The following is a 10,000-nucleotide window of genomic DNA, read 5'->3' on the forward strand; positions in this document are numbered from 1 at the left end:
GTCTGTTTTATTGAAATGATTGAGTCTGCTATGTCTCTGTTTGGTATACTGTATGATTGTGTTTGTTCTATGATTGTTCCTATTACCTCCCTGATTCTATTGGCTATTGTTTTCGCTATGATTTTGTAGTCTGTGTTGAGTAGGCTGATTGGTCTGTAGTTGTCCAGATTTTTATTGTCCCCCTTGTTTTTGTAAAAAATAGTAACCACCCCTTCCCCTAAACTTTTTGGTATATGTTTCACTTTTTCCATATATTTACTCAATTTGTTCACCAAGGGCACCAGCTGCTCTTTGAAAGCTTGGTAGAATTCCGCAGTTAGGCCATCGCTCCCAGGACTTTTGTTTTTGTTTAACCCCTCTAAAGCACTTCTGATTTCTCCCTCTGTAAACTCACAATCACACCACATTTTATCGTCCTCGCTTATTTTTTTCTTTAACGCACCCAAAGCTCTGTTCACACTCACGCTATCACACTCCTGTCTCGAAAACAGGCTTTCATAATAGCCCTTTACTATTTCTAAAATTCCCTTTTTATCTGTCACACTTTTACCTGCTTCATTTAATAATTCGTTTATTTCTGTTCTTTTTTGTTTTTGTTTTTCCAGACCTAAAAAAAAGGCTGTACTCCTCTCCCCCTCATACATATATTGTATTTTACTCCTAATGGCTGCACCCCTACTCTTTTTAAGTTCAATCACTCCCAACTGTTCTTTTAAATGTATGTATTTTTCGACATCTACATTATCTACACTGTCAAGCGATGCTATTTCCTCACTTAGTTGTTTTCTCAAATTCTCTTCCTTTCTATTTTCTCTCCACTTTTTCTCTTTACTATAATTGATACACTTTTTTTTAATTCTGACTTTTACACTATCCCACCACACATTCATATCTTCACTCTCATTCCACTCATATCCCACATCATTCAACAATCTTTCCATACTTTTCACAAACATTCCATCATCCAGCAAGCTTGCATTAAAGCACCATATCCCTCCTTTACATACATTCGTTTCTTTTCTAAACGTGATTTCTATTCCAGCGTGATCGCTCCACATATTAGTTTTATATTCAACTTCTTTAATCCACCTCACTACCTCGCATGTCACCAAAGCATAATCTATTCTAGATTGTTTTAATCTATTAAGTACAATTTGTCTCCTGGAGAACACCCTCTCCCATGGATGTAGCAATCTCCAAATATCAATGCATTGTTTCGTTATCATTATATCTTTAAGTGTCCCCCTGCTCACATCCCCCTTAAACACATTATTTTTTGACACATCGGTGGGTGTCATCGCCACATTAAAGTCACCGATTATTATACAATTCCTTTCCCACCATTTGCTTATTGCAATAAAGAACGTTTTCCTTTCTTTTTCTCCATTCGGTGCATATATATTTATGATTCTTATATTTTTCGTTTCATACACACAGTCTATTACTATTATTCTTCCTTCTTTGTCCCCATAAATCAAATTTACCCCTGTTACCCGACCCGTTTTGACTAAAACCGCCACTCCTCTCGCCCTCGACGTGCCATTGGAGCAGAAAATATGGCCCACAAAGTCTTTTTTTATGTCTTCCACCAGGGAATCATCCCACCTGGTCTCCGGCAGGCACAAAACGTCATTCTGCAAGGAAAGAATCGCATGTCTTTTTTCTTTGTTCCTTAGTCCATTCACGTTTATCGAAAATAAATTAAAGGCCATTATCATAAAAATAAAAACAAAAAAAACGGATTTACAGGGGTTATTGTCAGTCATTATTTGTCCTTACATTTCAATTTTTTCACCAACTTTTTTCGTTGTCCAAGACTTAGTCTTTTTTGCGCACTCGCCAGTTCACTCACATCCATTTCGCTGTCCGTTTCATTGGGACTGGTGCTTTTACCCGTATTATTTAGCGTGATTTTTCTCCCTCCCGCCTGTCCAACACCACTCTCAGGCATCTCCCTCCCCTCTGTGCTCATGCTTACCCCCGGGTCTTCTGCCACGTCCCTTCCGTCTCCTTTTTTCCCTCTCTCGCTCGTTTTTCGCTGCTTCTGCTGTCCTCCCTCTCCAGCCAGCTCCGGCGTCTCCAGCTCGCACTCTGACGCCCGTTCTCCTCCGCTCTCTCCGCTCTGCTCCATTTCTCCGTCACTGTTCTCGTCTTCTCTGATCTCCTTCCTGCTTGCTCCGATCACCTCCTTCTCCTCCGCCTCCTCCTCGTACACCTCCTCCGCCTCGTCTTCATCCTCGTACACCTCCTCCACCTCGTTCTTGCTTTCCTCTCCGTTCACACACTCACATTCATTTTCTCTTTTTTTACAGTTTGTGCATTTTGTGCTGTTCGCGCTGCACTCTCGCGCAAAGTGTCCCTGCACCCCACAGTTGTGGCACATAAATTCTGGACACTCTCTCAGGATGTGTCCCGGCTGGATGCACATCCTGCACACTTTTTGTTGTCTATCATGTATTACTCTAAAGTATTCGTTCCCCATCACAGTGTTAAACTTTGTGGAGTAAGGGAGTGACTGTACCTGGTCATTAAATCTGACCCGGACAAACCTCGTTCCGTCAGCTATCATTGTTCCAGGCCACATTCTGCGTTTTATTGGTGATGTCGGTTTCACTCCCCATCCCGTCAGCTTCCAAACTATTTCTTCATCTGTGATATACGCTGGCAGGTTTAAAAAAGACACCACCAGCTCATCATTATTTAGTTCTCTCGCCACGACTCTGGTCTCTCCGATTTTAAATCCATCCAGCAGCCTTTCCTTTCCTTTAATGTTGCTCACTGTCACCTCCAGTTTTTCAGGTCCCAGGGTTCTGCACGCCAGCAGGCCCCCACAGATCATTTTTATGTTGCTCATGACGTGATTTAGAGGAACTTTGTCTCCCACCATTTCAATGTTTAGTGTTAGTTTTCTCTCAAAAGACACTTTTGCTTCCTCTTTTTCTGCTCTCTCGCCACCTCTCCCATTCTCTGCATGCGGAGCAATCAGCCCGCCGCTCCTCTCTCTTCCTCTCTCTCCGTCATCCATTCCGTTCCCTGTTTCATTTGCCGTTTTCATCCGTCCTTTTTGTCCGTCGTTCTTCTCGTTGTCGTTTAATCCATTCCTTTGTTTCAGTGCCATGTTTGTTTGTTCACGTTGTTGTCCGTTCTCTTTTCCTTTTTCCATCTCTCCAGTCCGTGGTCCTGTCATCTTTGTGATCCGTCCGTGTGAGTTTGCTCGCGACATACGAGCAAACATTCACAAAAAACAAAAATTCTTCACAAAATTGTGGAAAAAAAACAGGAAAAAAAGGTGAAAAGAAAAACGATCCCCCTAACAGTCAGTGACTGCTGGGGGACATTCACTCACAATCTGAGGTATTTAAATAAATCCAAAGCGCATCCAAAAAACAAACAAATTAGTCCAGCTGTCCTGCTCAGTACTGACACGTCAGCTCTCCTTCAGCACCACACAAACTCTGACAGCAAAAGGGGCGTGTTCAGGGTGGTATGGCCGTAAGCCATTATTGTGTGCAGAAAGGGGCCTTTTAAAGATGTCATGCCCTTGATTCTTGCTGAATTTTTGGACATGTGAATATGTCTCTATATGATAAAAAAAAACATATGATCAAACGAAATGAAAAAGCTTACAGCACCTGGTATTCCCAGGCGGTCTCCCATCCAAGTACTAACCAGGCCCGACCCTGCTTAGCTTCTGAGATCGGACGAGATTTGGCGTGTTCAGGGTGGTATGGCCGTAAGCCATTATTGTGTGCAGAAAGGGGCCTTTTAAAGATGTCATGCCCTTGATTCTGGCTGAATTTTTGGACATGTGAATATGTCTCTATATGATAAAAAAAAACATATGATCAAAAAAATGAAAAAGCTTACAGCACCTGGTATTCCCAGGCGGTCTCCCATCCAAGTACTAACGAGGCCCGACCCTGCATAGCTTCCGAGATCGGACGAATTCAGGGTGGTTTGGCCGTAAGCCATTATTGTGTGCAGAAAGGGGCCTTTTAAAGATGTCATGCCCTTGATTCTGGCTGAATTTTTGGACATGTGAATATGTCTCTATATGATAAAAAAAAAAACATATGATCAAAAAAATGAAACAGCTTACAGCATTTGGTATTCCACAGGCGGTCTCCCATCCAAGTACTAACGAGGCCCGACCCTGCATAGCTTCCGAGATCGGACGAGATCGGGCGTGTTCAGGGTGGTATGGCCGTAAGCCATTATTGTGTGCAGAAAGGGGCCTTTTAAAGATGTCATGCCCTTGATTCTGGCTGAATTTTTGGACTTGTGAATATGTCTCTCTATGATAAAAAAAAAACACATGATCAAAAAAATGAAACAGCTTACAGCATCTGGTATTCCACAGGCGGTCTCCCATCCAAGTACTAACCAGGCACGACCCTGCTTAGTTTCCTAGATCGGACGAGAACGGACGAGTTCAGGGTGGTTTGACTGTAAGCCATTATTGTGTGCAGAAAGGGGCCTTTTAAAGATGTCATGCCCTTGATTCTGGTTGAATTTTAGGACATGTGAATATGTCTCTCTATGATAAAAAAAAAACATATGATCAAAAAAATGAAAAAGCTTACAGCACCTGGTATTCCCAGGCGGTCTCCCATCCAAGTACTAACCAGGCCCGACCTTGCTTAGCTTCCGAGATCGGACAAGATCGGGCGTGTTCAGGGTGGTATGGCCGTAAGCCATTATTGTGTGCAGACAGGGGCCTTTTAAAGATGTCATGCCCTTGATTCTGGCTGAATTTTTGGACATGTGAATATGTCTCTCTATGATAAAAAAAAAACATATGATCAAAAAAATGAAAAAGCTTATAGCACCTGGTATTCCCAGGCGGTCTCCCATCCAAGTACTAACCAGGCCCGACCCTGCTTAGCTTCCGAGATCGGACAAGATTGGGCGTGTTTTTTTTTTTTTATCTTTTATTATCAAAATTACAAAAACATTTATAATTCTTTCACATCATTTACAACAAATGCTATTAAAATACATACACCCTCTAAATTAAACCTCCCCTCTGACGCAAACGGCACCCTAAAAACAATAAAAACATAGCATCAGAAAAAAAAAAATCAAACCACCCCTGATACCCCCAACTCATGACAACTCTTCTGAGTCCCTCCCCCAAAGCAAACACCCCTCTGAAAACAAACCACATAAACATACAAAAACCCCACAGTATTCTCAAAAAACCACTGAGAAAAAAAAAAAAAAAACACCAAATCAAATCACCCATTTTCCCCATGACCAAAAAAGAAGCCCTCGTACCAAAAAAACAAAAACAAAATAATTTAGACATCCCACATAATTCCCTCCTCATTTACTCTACACACATTCGCACCTTCCACAAACATTCTCACAAACTCACTCTCATTCGCTATGTACAACAATTTAAGATGTGCTTTCCATTCATTCACAAACATTCTCCACACATTCATTTTCTTACTTTCATACAGTGCATAATTCCTTCTGTTAAAAACCGCTTTTCTTGCAAAAGCCAAAATTATATTCATTACATTGTGATTTTTTTGTTTTGTTCCCACCCCCAACAACACCGACAATTCCCACCCCCTTTCATTCCAACACTCATTCTTACTGCATTTCCCCAACATTTCTCTCATTTTTCCCCAAAAATAAACCAATTCCCCACACGTAACAAACAAATGTATTAAATCCTCATCCGTACTTTCACATACACAACACTTTCTTTCATACCTCTCCTTATGGATCTGATGCAGGACGATGCAGGTGAAGATCCTCCTGTGCCTCAGTTTGAAATCTAGGTCAAATATTGCATGTGGTGTATGCGGAATGTTAATGTTCTTCCATATCATGTTGCTTGTTATGTCCGGGTATGTGTCTGTCCATTTTACTTCGGATGTGGGTTTCTGTATTCTATGTGTGATTGCGCACCTATACCAAATTTTTGTAGTGACATCTGTAATGTTGTGTTTCTTCTCCCCTAGGCACAGGGAGATCCCCCCCCACATCGTCCTGCATCACTCCCTCCTTCTCTTTGATTAATTTTTCCCATTCGCTCGACAAAGACAATTTTACATTTGCAAACACTCTCTCAATCACATCCTTTCTGCACACACACCCTTTATTTTTTAAACCCCTCACCACCATTTGTAAATCAAAATCCCCCCCACAGTTCAGTAAATCCCTTATTCTAATATATCCCGCTTTCGACATAGCTTCACACTTAATTACCCTCTCCCCATTTTTAAAATACGGGCTCGAGAGGAAGGGCAGTCGTAGCACTGACCCTCTCGTTCCGCACTCTGGTACAGTCCAGGATGAAACCTGATACCACGCACTGAGTACTTCCTGGAAAAACCGTGGCAAGTGTTTAAATGAATCCGGGTTATTGATCTGGTACAGGTTGTCCTCGTTGTAGAGTCCAAAACTGCACAGATATTGTTTGAAGTGGTTTTTCCAAACTACGTTCCGGTTCTGGTCCATAAATTTGCCTATCAATTTGACTCTTAGTGCTACTTTTTTTGTAAGTAAATCAATCAAAGCTAGCCCCCCCTGATCTTTAGCCCCTATTATTGTTTTGTGAGCTATACTCGCTGCTTTGTTTTTCCAAATAAAGTCCCTAATGGTCTTTGAAATCTCCTTAAAGGCCCAGTCCGGAAGCGTACAAGTACTCAGCGCATGATTCACTTTGGACAACACGAGAGCATTTGTTACGGCTACCCTTCCTCTCAACAATAGACCCCTCGCTTTCCACAAATTCAATGTTTTTTTAATTTTACCCACCACCTCTTTCCATGTTACATCATCACATTCATTCTCATTTTTCCCCATATTCACTCCCAACACTTTTCTTCTCTCACACACCGTTTTAAATCCCCACTTATTAACTAGATTGGATTCCTTACCTAGTAACATAATTTCTGACTTATTTTCATTTACTTTTGCCCCAGATGCTCTTTCATAAGTTTGTACATGTTTTAATATCAATTCTATATCCTCCTCTCCTTTTACCATTATATTCACGTCATCTGCATACTGTATTATTTTTACGTTTTCCTTACCTATACCTTTTATGTTTACGTCTTCCGATATCAGTGCTGCCAGCGGCTCTGCTACCAAGCTGTACAACAGCGCTGACATCGGACATCCTTGTCTCACTGACCTTGATATTTTAAAAGAATCAGTTAGTTCCCCGTTACATTTTATCTTGCTTTCCGCTCCTGTATACAACATATTTATCCATTCTCTCATTCTCTCCCCGAATCCAAACTTCTCTAACACCTTCCCCATGAACCCGTGATCTACTCTGTCAAAAGCTTTATTTAAATCAATCCCTAGCCATATTCCCCCCTCCCCTTCCATATCCCTGACCGTCTGTTTTATTGAAATGATTGAGTCTGCTATGTCTCTGTTTGGTATACTGTATGATTGTGTTTGTTCTATGATTGTTCCTATTACCTCCCTGATTCTATTGGCTATTGTTTTCGCTATGATTTTGTAGTCTGTGTTGAGTAGGCTGATTGGTCTGTAGTTGTCCAGATTTTTATTGTCCCCCTTGTTTTTGTAAAAAATAGTAACCACCCCTTCCCCTAAACTTTTTGGTATATGTTTCACTTTTTCCATATATTTACTCAATTTGTTCACCAAGGGCACCAGCTGCTCTTTGAAAGCTTGGTAGAATTCCGCAGTTAGGCCATCGCTCCCAGGACTTTTGTTTTTGTTTAACCCCTCTAAAGCACTTCTGATTTCTCCCTCTGTAAACTCACAATCACACCACATTTTATCGTCCTCGCTTAGTTTTTTCTTTAAGGCACCCAAAGCTCTGTTCACACTCACGCTATCACACTCCTGTCTCGAAAACAGGCTTTCATAATAGCCCTTTACTATTTCTAAAATTCCCTTTTTATCTGTCACACTTTTACCTGCTTCATTTAATAATTTGTTTATTTCTGTTCTTTTTTGTTTTTGTTTTTCCAGACCTAAAAAAAAGGCTGTACTCCTCTCCCCCTCATACATATATTGTATTTTACTCCTAATGGCTGCACCCCTACTCTTTTTAAGTTCAATCACTCCCAACTGTTCTTTTAAATGTATGTATTTTTCGACATCTACATTATCTACACTGTCAAGCGATGCTATTTCCTCACTTAGTTGTTTTCTCAAATTCTCTTCCTTTCTATTTTCTCTCCACTTTTTCTCTTTACTATAATTGATACACTTTTTTTTAATTCTGACTTTTACACTATCCCACCACACATTCATATCTTCACTCTCATTCCACTCATATCCCACATCATTCAACAATCTTTCCATACTTTTCACAAACATTCCATCATCCAGCAAGCTTGCATTAAAGCACCATATCCCTCCTTTACGTACATTCGTTTCTTTTCTAAACGTGATTTCTATTCCAGCGTGATCGCTCCACATATTAGTTTTATATTCAACTTCTTTAATCCACCTCACTACCTCGCATGTCACCAAAGCATAATCTATTCTAGATTGTTTTAATCTATTCAGTACAATTTGTCTCCTGGAGAACACCCTCTCCCATGGATGTAGCAATCTCCAAATATCAATGCATTGTTTCGTTATCATTATATCTTTAAGTGTCCCCCTGCTCACATCCCCCTTAAACACATTATTTTTTGACACATCGGTGGGTGTCATCGCCACATTAAAGTCACCGATTATTATACAATTCCTTTCCCACCATTTGCTTATTGCAATGAAGAATGTTTTCCTTTCTTTTTCTCCATTCGGTGCATATATATTTATGATTCTTATATTTTTCGTTTCATACACACAGTCTATTACTATTATTCTTCCTTCTTTGTCTCCATAAACCAAATTTACCCCTGTTACCCGACCCGTTTTGACTAAAACCGCCACTCCTCTCGCCCTCGACGTGCCATTGGAGCAGAAAATATGGCCCACAAAGTATTTTTTTATGTCTTCCACCAGGGAATCATCCCACCTGGTCTCCTGCAGGCACAAAACGTCATTCTGCAAGGAAAGAATCGCATGTCTTTTTTCTTTGTTCCTTAGTCCATTCACGTTTATCGAAAATAAATTAAAGGCCATTATCATAAAAATAAAAACAAAAAAAAACGGATTTACAGGGGTTATTGTCAGTCATTATTTGTCCTTACATTTCAATTTTTTCACCAACTTTTTTCGTTGTCCAAGACTTAGTCTTTTTTGCGCACTCGCCAGTTCACTCACATCCATTTCGCTGTCCGTTTCATTGGGACTGGTGCTTTTACCCGTATTATTTAGCGTGATTTTTCTCCCTCCCGCCTGTCCAACACCACTCTCAGGCATCTCCCTCCCCTCTGTGCTCATGCTTACCCCCGGGTCTTCTGCCACGTCCCTTCCGTCTCCTTTTTTCCCTCTCTCGCTCGTTTTTCGCTGCTTCTGCTGTCCTCCCTCTCCAGCCAGCTCCGGCGTCTCCAGCTCGCACTCTGACGCCCGTTCTCCTCCGCTCCCTCCGCTCTGCTCCATTTCTCCGTCACTGTTCTCGTCTTCTCTGATCTCCTTCCTGCTTGCTCCGATCACCTCCTTCTCCTCCGCCTCCTCCTCGTACACCTCCTCCGCCTCGTCTTCATCCTCGTACACCTCCTCCACCTCGTTCTTGCTTTCCTCTCCGTTCTCACACTCACATTCATTTTCTCTTTTTTTACAGTTTGTGCATTTTGTGCTGTTCGCGCTGCACTCTCGCGCAAAGTGTCCCTGCACCCCACAGTTGTGGCACATAAATTCTGGACACTCTCTCAGGATGTGTCCCGGCTGGATGCACATCCTGCACACTTTTTGTTGTCTATCATGTATTACTCTAAAGTATTCGTTCCCCATCACAGTGTTAAACTTTGTGGAGTAAGGGAGTGACTGTACCTGGTCATTAAATCTGACCCGGACAAACCTCGTTCCGTCAGCTATCATTGTTCCAGGCCACATTCTGCGTTTTATTGGTGATGTCGGTTTCACTCCCCATCCCGTCAGCTTCCAA

The 10,000-nt window shown here is 41.5% G+C and overlaps 2 non-coding genes and 3 pseudogenes across 2 annotated transcripts; all 5 read right to left on the reverse strand.

The window, feature by feature from the left end:
* Nucleotides 1-3,620: 3,620 nt before the first annotated feature.
* On the reverse strand, nt 3,621-3,739 carry LOC132970143 (5S ribosomal RNA). The gene has a single exon (XR_009672004.1). It is a non-coding gene; the product is annotated as a 5S ribosomal RNA (ribosomal RNA).
* Nucleotides 3,740-3,860: 121 nt separating this feature from the next.
* Nucleotides 3,861-3,969, reverse strand: LOC132969824 (5S ribosomal RNA; annotated as a pseudogene).
* Nucleotides 3,970-4,092: 123 nt separating this feature from the next.
* LOC132969746 (5S ribosomal RNA) lies at nt 4,093-4,212 on the reverse strand (annotated as a pseudogene).
* Nucleotides 4,213-4,334: 122 nt separating this feature from the next.
* Nucleotides 4,335-4,454, reverse strand: LOC132969912 (5S ribosomal RNA; annotated as a pseudogene).
* A 122-nt stretch (nt 4,455-4,576) lies between these two features.
* LOC132970084 (5S ribosomal RNA) lies at nt 4,577-4,695 on the reverse strand. Its single transcript, XR_009671947.1, has one exon. It is a non-coding gene; the product is annotated as a 5S ribosomal RNA (ribosomal RNA).
* Nucleotides 4,696-10,000: the final 5,305 nt, after the last annotated feature.

The sequence above is a fragment of the Labrus mixtus genome, unplaced genomic scaffold (genome assembly GCF_963584025.1).
Source record: "Labrus mixtus unplaced genomic scaffold, fLabMix1.1 SCAFFOLD_63, whole genome shotgun sequence".
In the NCBI taxonomy this organism is placed as follows: domain Eukaryota; kingdom Metazoa; phylum Chordata; class Actinopteri; order Labriformes; family Labridae; genus Labrus; species Labrus mixtus.